Source organism: Dendrobates tinctorius, unplaced genomic scaffold (assembly GCF_039654945.1).
Source record: "Dendrobates tinctorius isolate UK_male_01 unplaced genomic scaffold, ASM3965494v1 ptg000017l, whole genome shotgun sequence".
Lineage (NCBI taxonomy): Eukaryota > Metazoa > Chordata > Amphibia > Anura > Dendrobatidae > Dendrobates > Dendrobates tinctorius.
The window spans coordinates 16,996,080-17,009,909 of NW_027361685.1; the positions used below are offsets into that span (position 1 = coordinate 16,996,080).

General features: G+C 48.5%; 1 long non-coding RNA gene across 1 annotated transcript; it reads right to left on the reverse strand.

Moving 5' to 3' along the window:
* Positions 1-1,311: 1,311 nt before the first annotated feature.
* On the reverse strand, positions 1,312-1,842 carry LOC141082226 (uncharacterized). Its single transcript, XR_012230473.1, has 3 exons — positions 1,673-1,842; positions 1,466-1,589; positions 1,312-1,382 (listed from the first exon to the last, which is right to left on the reverse strand). It is a non-coding gene; the product is annotated as an uncharacterized lncRNA (long non-coding RNA).
* Positions 1,843-13,830: the final 11,988 nt, after the last annotated feature.

The following is a 13,830-nucleotide window of genomic DNA, read 5'->3' on the forward strand; positions in this document are numbered from 1 at the left end:
AGATTATCACAATCCTCCTGGAAGTTAGTTGGTTTTAATACAAATTGAAAAGTCAGGATAAAGGGAAACTCTGCTGTTATTGGACAGAAATTCACACTTGGCCTCACTGCACATTTATTGGTGTCGCTCATAAAAGGGAAGTTTGGCCAGAAAGACTGGACCTGGTCTTGTAGGGACCATGAGACATTCAGCAGCACAGAAGGGAGAGAAGATTCATCCGATAAGATCTCAGGGATCTAGGAAGCCAACAGCATCATTACCCTCCGCTTTCTCTTACAGGCCCAGCATAAGATTTTTCTCCAAGTGATTTTCTATCTTGTCAGCACATTCTACGTACGCTGTCATTTGGCTTTATAGTTACAGATCTGGGCAGGTAACGGTCAATGTGAAGGAGAAAATGGCTAATGAAATCAATTATTAACCCTTATATAAGTCAGTTCAGATATGGTGTACCAAGATGGCGTCTGTGTCTTCAGACAACACCCTGGAAGGAATCCTTGGAATGCAGAAGCTGAGATACTGGATACCATATATGGAAGTGAAGCTGAAATGGACCTATCATAGACTGACACTGGCTACTCAGAAGATTGTGTGACACCCATTTCCTGTCTCTTTGTCTTGAGAATAAACTTCAGTTCTGTGCAAGCTTTTGCTGAGAAAGGAGTAGACATCTAACTCTGTGTTCGGTGTGACTCTTTAAGCGTGCACTCGGCCTATATTAGGTCAGGTACAAGCAATCATATAGATCTTGCTTTAAGGGATCACCTTCACACTAATACCAGGGGGTAGGTGGATACTCCAGGTTATAAGTTCTATAGAAAAGGGCTTTCAATGCCCAAAGTCATTTGAACAGTTTTGGGTGGAGGAGAATGTTGTGGTCTAGAGGCAAAATGGTGATCATGGTAATACGGCCGGACTACACCACCGATAAAGCAGCCACAGCCGGTGACTGAGAGGAATCTGTGACTTCTCTGCATTCAGTGGTTACTACTCACCTGGGTAGTCATATGTGGGAATCTCCTCTTTACACCACTCATCACCCCTCACATATGTCTCTGTAGTATTAATATGGGTCAGATCTTCACCCTGAAACAAATATTGTAAAAGACACAGACAGATGGAGAAGTCCCATCTATGATCATCTCTAATCCTGCCATCTCCACCGTTCTCATTACACAAGTATAAAATATATAATACTGGTGGATAAAACAAGACTGAGCACAAGACCTTCACAGCCGTCTACACATCATAGGGGAGATCTCCTGACACCTTCTCTCCATCTACCTGATGATCCTGAGGAGCACTGGGATCTTCTCGGTTACAGTCCTGTGGAAGAAGAGGACGGGGACATCTCTCTGGTGTTGTCCTCTTACTGGATAGATCTGGAGGAAACACATTCAGGGACTGAATTCATTCTCTACATACAGATAATTATAGGCCGTGTGTATTTAGTCCTGTCTATTACCTGGTGATGTGACGGGCTGGGGAACCTCCATTATGACGTTCTTGTACAGACCTCTGTGTCCTTCTAAATACTCCCACTCCTCCATGGAGAAATAGACAGCGACATCCTGACACCTTATAGGAACCTGACACATACAATGATACCGTCATCCCCCCGATCCCTTCATAGTGTTACTGTATAATGTCCCAGCATTCCCAGCAGTGTCACCTCTCCAGTCAGCAGCTCAATCATCTTGTAGATGAGTTCTAGGATCTTCTGGTCATTGATGTCCTCATGGATCAGGGGGTGAGGTGGAGGCCCCGTGATTGGGATCAGGAGTCTTCCCCATCCCTCAGACACAGGGTCCTGACAGCGATCACTAGAGGTCTTCTTCACCACTGTGTAATCCTGGTTATGGAGAGACACATTAATAAATCTCACTACAGACATTTCCAGAGTCCTCACCTCTCCAGTTCTGTCCATCTGTTACTCCCATAGATAAGAATGATGTAATGTGACGTCATCAGAATCTCTCACCTCTCCAGTGAGACGGAAGAGGATCTCTAGGGTGAGGTGTAACATCCTCTCCGCCATCTTGTCTCTGTCCATATCCATCCTTGATGGGGAAATCAGGAAAATTCTCTTCTGTAGAAGATCTTCACTGAGAGGATCCGATATTGTAGAGACCTGAATGAGAAGAAGATGATCCGATGTAACATCATAAGAATCCTGTGTAATAATACAATTACTGGAGATAATAAGGGAAACATATGAGGAGATTTATTATCTTACAGGGTTTAGTTTTCTTCCCTGACATCTACTAATAAAACCTATATATTTAGGCCACAGACAACAAGCAGTTTCCTCCTCGGAGTCGGCAGCTGAACACGTTCCTCATAGACTCATCTTCCATAACGCTAATTCTCGTCTCATTACCGACACTGGAATCGGCATTAGCAATACTGCAGGAGATATTCATTACACGCGACATGAGAAATAACTCCTTCATGATGAGGACGACATCTTCATCTTCTACTGCGGCTCTAGAGACAGATGTGGCCAGAGTCGGTCACTGCCTCCATCCCCACCGGCCGTCTATATGAAGGTTTCCCGTCTTCCCCGCACTGGAATCTTCTATCACGTTAGATCTCAGCTCTGAGTCACACACAGACATTTGAGGCTTTTAGAAAAGATTTTTAGTTTCCACAATCACAACGGACAGAAATGATCTGACCCCAAAGTCTCCATGTACAGTGATTTATGGGGATTATTTCTGGCCTTAGGCTTTCCTATATTACAAGGAAAACTCCAGAAAAAGCCGATATTAAAATGTTTCTAAAGAAAAATTGGCTCCAACAATTCTTGTAAAAACAAAAAAAAATATGGAAAAAGCAGAAGACACATTTTATAATTTTTAACATGTTAAACATTTATTAAAAAGAAATGAATCTTTTTGTGCCCCAGAACATGAATGTACACCGCAGGGACGGCACAGATGAGGCTGCAACAAAAACCCTGAAAAGCAAACATGGCATCTAAGAAGGTGTGACAAAGTTTGGCTGAATGCCCCCCGCCTCCAAGTACTCGATAGTATGGGGCGGCCTAGTTACTCCGATACTTAGGCCTGTTTCACACTTCAGTTTTTGTCCATCAGTCAAGATCCGCCGTTTTGCAAAAAAACGGATCCGCTATTTTGTTTGGCAGATCCGTTCTTTTTCCCCATTGAGTTGCATTACCAGCGGATCTTGACGGACGGCCATCCGTTGGATCCGTTTTTTGCGGATCCGCCAAAATTTTGCTGTCCACCGACATGCCCGAACGGAGCATGTAACGTTTTTTCGGGCGGCAGGATCCGCACTTCACACTGCGCATGCCCGAAAAACTTCACTCACCCTGAAATTTAACCCTAAAGTCTGTTCTGGCGCCTGGAAAAAAAAAATCTCTCTCTCTTTCTCTCTCTCCCCCCTCCCCCCCGGGCTGCGGTTCCTTTAAAATTCTTCATTCATCGGATCCGTCAAAAAAAACGGTCCGGTGGCATCCGTTCACATCAGTTAGCAACGGATCCGCTTTCCGCCATTTTGGCGCATTTTAACTGACACAAAAAAACTGAAGTGTGAAACAGGCCTTACATGCCTAATAATGGGGTCTGGGCTGCAATGTATGAAGGTCTATTAGGCCGGGCCAGAGGCAGCGTCCAATAAGTTACCTTATAACGCCCCCATACACATTAGGGTAAAGTTCCATGAAAGCACTGATTTCGGGGGATTGGCCGACCATATAATGTATTTGGGGGCCTCCCGACAGATGATGTCAGGGCAGAGAAGGATCTGGCATCCTGAATTTCAGAGGATAATCCGTTTGTTCTTCCTGTAGATAATCCTCCTCTAGAGGAGTCTGGAGGCGACTCTCTCATACAGACCACAGGAAAGCTGGAATATTTGTGTGTATGGGGGAGTCGGGAGAGATCGCCGTCTGCCAAATGACCGTTCAGCCAACTCTGATCTCATGTGTGTGGGGCCGTTAGTATTACACTGACAGGCAGTGATGATACACGGCACTACAGTAGTACAGGGCATCACCGGAGCCATCAGAGGCTTGTATGTTGTATGATCGCACTGATCAGAGGGGTTTAAAAAAGGTTTAAAGAGGAAAAATATCACAGTTTCAGCAACAAGAAATATCCATCACTATAAGGAAAGCAGAGTCACTGCACAATGTTAGTTACGTCACGTCCATAACTACTTTATTATACTCTATTATCCTGTACACAGTGGAGTAGATAGAAATCACAGATCCCACAGCAATAGCTGGAATTGGACCCTCCAACGTAAGGAAAAAAAATCTCTCTATTTATCTATCTCTCTATCTATATACACTGTTCAAAAAAATAAAGGGAACACTTAAACAACAGAATATAACTCCAAGTAAATCAAACTTCTGTGAAAGCAAACTGTCCACTAAGGAAGCAACACTGATTGACAATCAATGTCACATGCTGTTGTGCAAATGGAATAGACAACAGATGGAAATTATTGGCAATTATCAAGACACCCTCAATAAAGGAGTAGTTCTGCAGGTGGGGACCACACACCACATCTCAGTACCAATGCTTTCTGGCTCATGTTTTGGTCACTTTTGAATGTTGGTTGTGCTTTCACACTCATGGTAACATGAGACGGACTCTACAACCCACACAAGTGGCTCAGGTAGTGCAGCTCATCCAGGATGGCACATCAATGCGAGCTGTGGCAAGAAGGTTTGCTGTGCCTGTCAGCGTAGTGTCCAGAGGCTGGAGTTGCTACCAGGAGACAGGCCAGTACACCAGGAGATGTGGAGGGGGTCGTATGAGGGCAACAACCCAGCAGCAGGACCACTACCTTCACCTTTGTGCAAGGAGGAACAGGAGGAGCACTGCCAGAGACCTGCAAAATGATCTTCAGCAGGCCACAAATGTTCATGTGTCTGCACAAACGGTTAGAAACTGACTCCATGAAGATGGTCTGAGTGCCCGACGTCCACAGATGGGGGTTGTGCTCACAGCCCAACACCGTACAGGACACTTGGCATTTGTCACAGAACACCAGGATTGGCAAATTCACCACTGACAGATGGAAGCAGGTTCACACTGAGCACATGTGACAGCCGTGACAGAGTCTGGAGACGCCGTGGAGAGCGATCTGCTGCCTGCAACATCCTTCAGCATGACCGGTTTGGCAGTGGTCAGTAATGGTGCGGGGTGGCATTTCTTTGGAGGCCACACGATGTTGGGCTGTGAGCACAACCCCCATGGAGACACAATTGTGCCTTTACCTGGAGATAAATTCCCAGTGGGGGCAATTTCCAAAATGCAATAACTTAAGTGGGGAATTCAGCTCTTTTCGCACTTAAGGGATCTGTATATGGAGTCTACAAACTACAGTGGGGAAAATAAGGATTTGTTACGCTGCTAATTTTGGGGTAAAGTCACATTTTTGTGAGGAAAAAAGTAAAATTGTCATTTTTTCCTTCCACATTGCTTATATTCCTGTCACACTGTCCGAATTCAGATATTGTCCTGTCAGAAAAGAGAATACAGGGAGCGAAAGGGTTAATAGGACTCACAGGAGGAACCGGCCCAGAAAGCAGAAGATCCAGGAGTGTCCGCCACATATATGACTGCTCTGTGCACAGGACCTGTGATGAGGTCACAGGAGGGGAGGAGTCAGGGGTCACATGATCAGGGGCCTCAGTGTGTGCAGGACTCAGTGTGCTGGAGCGCTCCCGATAATCAGCTGCGTGTGTCGCCCTGTGTGATAGTCACAGCACCTGCATGGAGAGCGACACATGCAGCTGATTATCGGGAGCGCTCCAGGGATCCGGGGTCCCGATGCAGCTATTCGGTAAGCGATATTAGCCAATAACAACTTCTCCGACGATATTCGCTCATCTCTAGTAATAACAGCTCAAAGAAATTCACCGAACTTTTCATTAAGTTTAATAGTAAGACCCTATTAAATATTGAGCACCAGCGGGACGAAGCATTGACAGCGGCATGTAAAAGTGTGGGCGCCCCTGGTCAAAATGAACGTTATTGTGAGCAGTAGTAAGATGAAGACGAAATGATCTCTAAAAGGCCGAACTTCTAAGATGACACACGGCCTTTGTATTTTAGGCAAAAATAATAATAAAACATGTATGTATATATATATATATATATATATAAACTTCTTTACAATTTCAGAATTGCAAAAAGGAAAAAGGGGCGATGCAAAACTTTGGGAACCCTTGGAGATTTGTGTACTGAGATAATTTTGATCAAGATTTCACACCTTAATTAGCTTGTTAGGGTTATGGTGAGATCACATGGTGACCAGGAGCTACAGTCTGAGGAAAGTGCTAAAAAGCCTTCACTAGACCCCTGTACAGCTGTATAATGAGGCCCAGGCTTTATAGTGAAGGGACAGGAGTGAGGGCCTGTTCCCAGGAGCTACAGTCTGAGGAAAGGGCTAAAAAGCCTTCACTAGACTCCTGTACAGCTGTATAATAAGGCCCAGGCTTTATAGTGAAGGGACAGGAGTGAGGGCCTGTTCCCAGGAGCTACAGACTGAGGAAAGGGCTAAAAAGCCTGCACTAGACCCCTGTACAACTGTATAATGAGGTCCAGGCTTTATAGTGAAGGGACAGGAGTGAGGGCCTGTGCCCAGGAGCTACAGTTTGAGGAAAGGGCTAAAAAGCCTTCAGTAGACCCCTGTACAGCTGTATAATGAGGTCCAGGCTTTATAGTGAAGGGACAGGAGTGAGGGCCTGTGCCCAGGAGCTACAGTCTGAGGAAAGGGCTAAAAAGCCTTCACTAGACCCCTGTACAGCTGTATAATGAGGCCCAGGCTTTATAGTGAAGGGACAGGAGTGAGGGCCTGTTCCCAGGAGCTACAGTCTGAGGAAAGGGCTAAAAGCCTTCACTAGACCCCTGTACAGCTGTATAATGAGGTCCATGCTTTATAGTGAAGGGACAGGAGTGAGGGCCTGATCCCAGGAGCTACAGACTGAGGAAAGGGCTAAAAAGCCTTCACTAGACCCCTGAACAGCTGTATAATGAGGCCCAGGCTTTATAGTGAAGGGACAGGAGTGAGGGCCTGTGCCCAGGAGCTACAGTCTGAGGAAAGGCCTAAAAAGCCTTCACTAGACCCCTGTACAGCTGTATAATGAGGCCCAGGCTTTATAGTGAAGGGACAGGAGTGAGGGCCTGTTCCCAGGAGCTACAGACTGAGGAAAGGGCTAAAAAGCCTTCACTAGACCTCTGTACAACTGTATAATGAGGTCCAGGCTTTATAGTGAAGGGACAGGAGTGAGGGCCTGTGCCCAGGAGCTACAGTCTGAGGAAAGGGCTAAAAAGCCTTCACTAGACCCCTGTACAGCTGTATAATGAGGTCCAGGCTTTATAGTGAAGGGACAGGAGTGAGGGCCTGTGCCCAGGAGCTAGTCTGAGGAAAGGGCTAAAAATCCTTCACTAGACCCCTGTACAGCTGTATAATGAGGCCCAGGCATTATAGTGAAGGGACAGGAGTGAGGGCCTGTTCCCAGGAGCTACAGTTTGAGGAAAGGGCTAAAAGCCTTCACTAGACCCCTGTACAGCTGTATAATGAGGTCCAGGCTTTATAGTGAAGGGACAGGAGTGAGGGCCTGATCCCAGGACCTACAGACTGAGGAAAGGGCTAAAAAGCCTTCACTAGACCCCTGCACTGCTGTATAATGAGGCCCAGGCTTTATAGTGAAGGGACAGGAGCGAGGGCCTGTTCCCAGGAGCTACAGACTGAGGAAAGGGCTAAAGAGCCTTCACTAGACCCCTGTACAACTGTATAATGAGGTCCAGGCTTTATAGTGAAGGGACAGGAGTGAGGGCCTGTGCCCAGGAGCTACAGTCTGAGGAAAGGGCTAAAAAGCCTTCACTAGACCCCTGTACAGCTGTATAATGAGGCCCAGGCTTTATAGTGAAGGGACAGGAGTGAGGGCCTGTTCCCAGGAGCTACAGTCTGAGGAAAGGGCTAAAACCCTTCACTAGACCCCTGTACAGCTGTATAATGAGGCCCAGGCTTTATAGTGAAGGGACAGGAGTGAGGGCCTGTTCCCAGGAGCTACAGACTGAGGAAAGGGCTAAAAAGCCTTCACTAGACCCCTGTACAACTGTATAATGAGGTCCAGGCTTTATAGTGAAGGGACAGGAGTGAGGGCCAGTGCCCAGGAGCTACAGTCTGAGGAATGGGCTAAAAAGCCTTCACTAGACCCCTGTACAGCTGTATAATGAGGTCCAGGCTTTATAGTGAAGGGACAGGAGTGAGGGCCTGTGCCCAGGAGCTACAGTCTGAGGAAAGGGCTAAAAAGCCTTCACTAGACCCCTGTACAGCTGTATAATGAGGCCAAGGCTTTATAGTGATGGGACAGGAGTGAGGGCCTGTTCCCAGGAGCTACAGTCTGAGGAAAGGGCTAAAAAGCCTTCACTAGACCCCTCTACAGCTGTATAATGAGGCCCAGGCTTTATAGTGAAGGGACAGGAGCGAGGGCCTGATCCCAGGAGCTACAGTCTGAGGAAAGGGCTAAAAAGCCTTCACTAGACCCCTGCACAGCTGAATAATGAGGCCCAGGCTTTATAGTGAAGGGACAGGAGTGAGGGCCTGATCCCAGGAGCTACAGACTGAGGAAAGGGCTAAAAAGCCTTCACTAGACCCCTGCACAGCTGAATAATGAGGCCCAGGCTTTATAGTGAAGGGACAGGAGTGAGGGCCTGATCCCAGGAGCTACAGACTGAGGAAAGGGCTAAAAAGCCTTCACTAGACCCCTGTACAGCTGAATAATGAGGCCCAGGCTTTACAGTGAAGGGACAGGAGTGAGGGCCTGTGCCCAGGAGCTACAGTCTGAGGAAAGGGCTAAAAAGCCTTCACTAGACCCCTGTACAGCTGTATAATGAGGCCCAGGCTTTATAGTGAAGAGACAGGAGTGAGGGCCTGTGCCCAGGAGCTACAGTCTGAGGAAAGGGCTAAAAAGCCTTCACTAGACCCCTGTACAGCTGTATAATGAGGCCCAGGCTTTACAGTGAAGGGACAGGAGTGAGGGCCTGTTCCCAGGAGCTACAGTCTGAGGAAAGGGCTAAAAGCCTTCACTAGACCCCTGTACAGCTGTATAATGAGGTCCAGGCTTTATAGTGAGGGGACAGGAGTGAGGGCCTGATCCCAGGAGCTACAGACTGAGGAAAGGGCTAAAAAGCCTTCACTAGACCCCTGCACAGCTGTATAATGAGGCCCAGGCTTTATAGTGAAGGGACAGGAGTGAGGGCCTGTTCCCAGGAGCTACAGACTGAGGAAAGGGCTAAAAAGCCTTCACTAGACCCCTGTACAACTGTATAATGAGGTACAGGCTTTATAGTGAAGGGACAGGAGTGAGGGCCTGTGCCCAGGAGGTACAGTCTGAGGAAAGGGCTAAAAAGCCTTCACTAGACCCCTGTACAGCTGTATAATGAGGACCAGGCTTTATAGTGAAGGGACAGGAGTGAGTGCCTGTTCCCAGGAGCTACAGACTGAGGAAAGGGCTAAAAAGCCTTCACTAGAACTCTGTACAACTGTATAATGAGGTCCAGGCTTTATAGTGAAGGGACAGGAGTGAGGGCCTGTGCCCAGGAGCTACAGTCTGAGGAAAGGGCTAAAAAACCTTCACTAGACCCCTGTACAGCTGTATAATGAGGTCCAGGCTTTATAGTGAAGGGACAGGAGTGAGGGCCTGTGCCCAGGAGCTACAGTCTGAGGAAAGGGCTAAAAAGCCTTCACTAGACCCCTGTACAGCTGTATAATGAGGCCCAGGCTTTATAGTGAAGGGACAGGAGTGAGGGCCTGTGCCCAGGAGCTACAGTCTGAGGAAAGGGCTAAAAAGCCTTCACTAGACCCCTGTACAGCTGTATAATGAGGCCCAGGCTTTATAGTGAAGGGACAGGAGTGAGGGCCTGTTCCCAGGAGCTACAGTCTGAGGAAAGGGCTAAAAGCCTTCACTAGACCCCTGTACAGCTGTATAATGAGGTCCAGGCTTTATAGTGAAGGGACAGGAGTGAGGGCCTGATCCCAGGAGCTACAGACTGAGGAAAGGGCTAAAAAGCCTTCACTAGACCCCTGCACAGCTGTATAATGAGGCCCAGGCTTTATAGTGAAGGGACAGGAGTGAGGGCCTGTTCCCAGGAGCTACAGACTGAGGAAAGGGCTAAAAAGCCTTCAATAGACCCCTGTACAACTGTATAATGAGGTCCAGGCTTTATAGTGAAGGGACAGGAGTGAGGGCCTGTGCCCAGGAGCTACAGTCTGAGGAAAGGGCTAAAAAGCCTTCACTAGACCCCTGTACAGCTGTTTAATGAGGTCCAGGCTTTATAGTGAAGGGACAGGAGTGAGGGCCTGTGCCCAGGAGCTACAGTCTGAGGAAAGGGCTAAAAAGCCTTCACTAGACCCCTGTACAGCTGTATAATGAGGCCCAGGCTTTATAGTGATGGGACAGGAGTGAGGGCCTGTTCCCAGGAGCTACAGTCTGAGGAAAGGGCTAAAAAGCCTTCACTAGACCCCTCTACAGCTGTATAATGAGGCCCAGGCTTTATAGTGATGGGACAGGAGTGAGGGCCTGTTCCCAGGAGCTACAGTCTGAGGAAAGGACTAAAAAGCCTTCACTAGACCCCTGTACAGCTGTATAATGAGGCCCAGGCTTTATAGTGATGGGACAGGAGTGAGGGTCTGTTCCCAGGAGCTGCAGTCTGAGGAAAGGGCTAAAAAGCCTTCACTAGACCCCTCTACAGCTGTATAATGAGGCCCAGGCTTTATAGTGAAGGGACAGGAGTGAGGGCCTGATCCCAGGAGCTACAGTCTGAGGAAAGGGCTAAAAAGCCTTCACTAGACCCCTGCACAGCTGAATAATGAGGCCCAGGCTTTATAGTGAAGGGACAGGAGTGAGGGCCTGATCCCAGGAGCTACAGACTGAGGAAAGGGCTAAAAAGCCTTCACTAGACCCCTGCACAGCTGAATAATGAGGCCCAGGCTTTATAGTGAAGGGACAGGAGTGGGGGCCTGATCCCAGGAGCTACAGACTGAGGAAAGGGCTAAAAAGCCTTCACTAGACCCCTGTACAACTGTATAATGAGGCCCAGGCTTTATAGTGAAGGGACAGGAGTGAGGGCCTGTGCCCAGGAGCTACAGTCTGAGGAAAGGGCTAAAAAGCCTTGACTAGACCCCTGTACAGCTGTATAATGAGGTCCAGGCTTTATAGTGAAGGGACAGGAGTGAGGGCCTGTGCCCAGGAGCTACAGTCTGAGGAAAGGGCTAAAAAGCCTTCACTAGACCCCTGTACAGCTGTATAATGAGGCCCAGGCTTTATAGTGAAGGGACAGGAGTGAGGGCCTGTTCCCAGGAGCTACAGTCTGAGGAAAGGGCTAAAAGCCTTCACTAGACCCCTGTACAGCTGTATAATGAGGTCCAGGCTTTATAGTGAAGGGACAGGAGTGAGGGCCTGATCCCAGGAGCTACAGACTGAGGAAAGGGCTAAAAAGCCTTCACTAGACCCCTGCACAGCTGTATAATGAGGCCCAGGCTTTATAGTGAAGGGACAGGAGTGAGGGCCTGTTCCCAGGAGCTACAGACTGAGGAAAGGGCTAAAAAGCCTTCAATAGACCCCTGTACAACTGTATAATGAGGTCCAGGCTTTATAGTGAAGGGACAGGAGTGAGGGCCTGTGCCCAGAAGCTACAGTCTGAGGAAAGGGCTAAAAAGCCTTCACTAGACCCCTGTACAGCTGTTTAATGAGGTCCAGGCTTTATAGTGAAGGGACAGGAGTGAGGGCCTGTGCCCAGGAGCTACAGTCTGAGGAAAGGGCTAAAAAGCCTTCACTAGACCCCTGTACAACTGTATAATGAGGCCCAGGCTTTATAGTGAAGGGACAGGAGTGAGGGCCTGATCCCAGGAGCTACAGTCTGAGGAAAGGGCTAAAAAGCCTTCACTAGACCCCTGCACAGCTGAATAATGAGGCCCAGGCTTTATAGTGAAGGGACAGGAGTGAGGGCCTGATCCCAGGAGCTACAGACTGAGGAAAGGGCTAAAAAGCCTTCACTAGACCCCTGCACAGCTGAATAATGAGGCCCAGGCTTTATAGTGAAGGGACAGGAGTGGGGGCCTGATCCCAGGAGCTACAGACTGAGGAAAGGGCTAAAAAGCCTTCACTAGACCCCTGCACAGCTGAATAATGAGGCCCAGGCTTTATAGTGAAGGGACAGGAGTGAGGGCCTGTGCCCAGGAGCTACAGTCTGAGGAAAGGGCTAAAAAGCCTTCACTAGACCCCTGTACAGCTGTATAATGAGCCCCAGGCTTTATAGTGAAGAGACAGGAGTGAGGGCCTGTGCCCAGGAGCTACAGTCTGAGGAAAGGGCTAAAAAGCCTTCACTAGACCCCTGTACAGCTGTATAATGAGGCCCAGGCTTTACAGTGAAGGGACAGGAGTGAGGGCCTGTTCCCAGGAGCTACAGTCTGAGGAAAGGGCTAAAAGCGTTCACTAGACCCCTGTACAGCTGTATAATGAGGTCCAGGCTTTATAGTGAGGGGACAGGAGTGAGGGCCTGATCCCAGGAGCTACAGACTGAGGAAAGGGCTAAAAAGCCTTCACTAGACCCCTGCACAGCTGTATAATGAGGCCCAGGCTTTATAGTGAAGGGACAGGAGTGAGGGCCTGTTCCCAGGAGCAACAGACTGAGGAAAGGGCTAAAAAGCCTTCACTAGACCCCTGTACAACTGTATAATGAGGTACAGGCTTTATAGTGAAGGGACAGGAGTGAGGGCCTGTGCCCAGGAGGTACAGTCTGAGGAAAGGGCTAAAAAGCCTTCACTAGACCCCTGTACAGCTGTATAATGAGGACCAGGCTTTATAGTGAAGGGACAGGAGTGAGTGCCTGTTCCCAGGAGCTACAGACTGAGGAAAGGGCTAAAAAGCCTTCACTAGAACTCTGTACAACTGTATAATGAGGTCCAGGCTTTATAGTGAAGGGACAGGAGTGAGGGCCTGTGCCCAGGAGCTACAGTCTGAGGAAAGGGCTAAAAAACCTTCACTAGACCCCTGTACAGCTGTATAATGAGGTCCAGGCTTTATAGTGAAGGGACAGGAGTGAGGGCCTGTGCCCAGGAGCTACAGTCTGAGGAAAGGGCTAAAAAGCCTTCACTAGACCCCTGTACAGCTGTATAATGAGGCCCAGGCTTTATAGCGAAGGGAAAGGAGTGAGGGCCTGTTCCCAGGAGCTACAGTTTGAGGAAAGGGCTAAAAGCCTTCACTAGACCCCTGTACAGCTGTATAATGAGGTCCAGGCTTTATAGTGAAGGGACAGGAGTGAGGGCCTGATCCCAGGAGCTACAGACTGAGGAAAGGGCTAAAAAGCCTTCACTAGACCCCTGCACAGCTGTATAATGAGGCCCAGGCTTTATAGTGAAGGGACAGGAGTGAGGGCCTGTTCCCAGGAGCTACAGACTGAGGAAAGGGCTAAAAAGCCTTCACTAGACCCCTGTACAACTGTATAATGAGGTCCAGGCTTTATAGTGAAGGGACAGGAGTGAGGGCCTGTGCCCAGGAGCTACAGTCTGAGGAAAGGTCTAAAAAGCCTTCACTAGACCCCTGTACAGCTGTATAATGAGGCCCAGGCTTTATAGTGAAGGGACAGGAGTGAGGGCCTGTTCCCAGGAGCTACAGACTGAGGAAAGGGCTAAAAAGCCTTCACTAGACCCCTGTACAACTGTATAATGAGGTCCAGGCTTTATAGTGAAGGGACAGGAGTGAGGGCCTGTGCCCAGGAGCTACAGTCTGAGGAAAGGGCTAAAAAGCCTTGACTAGACCCCTGTACAGCTGTATAATGA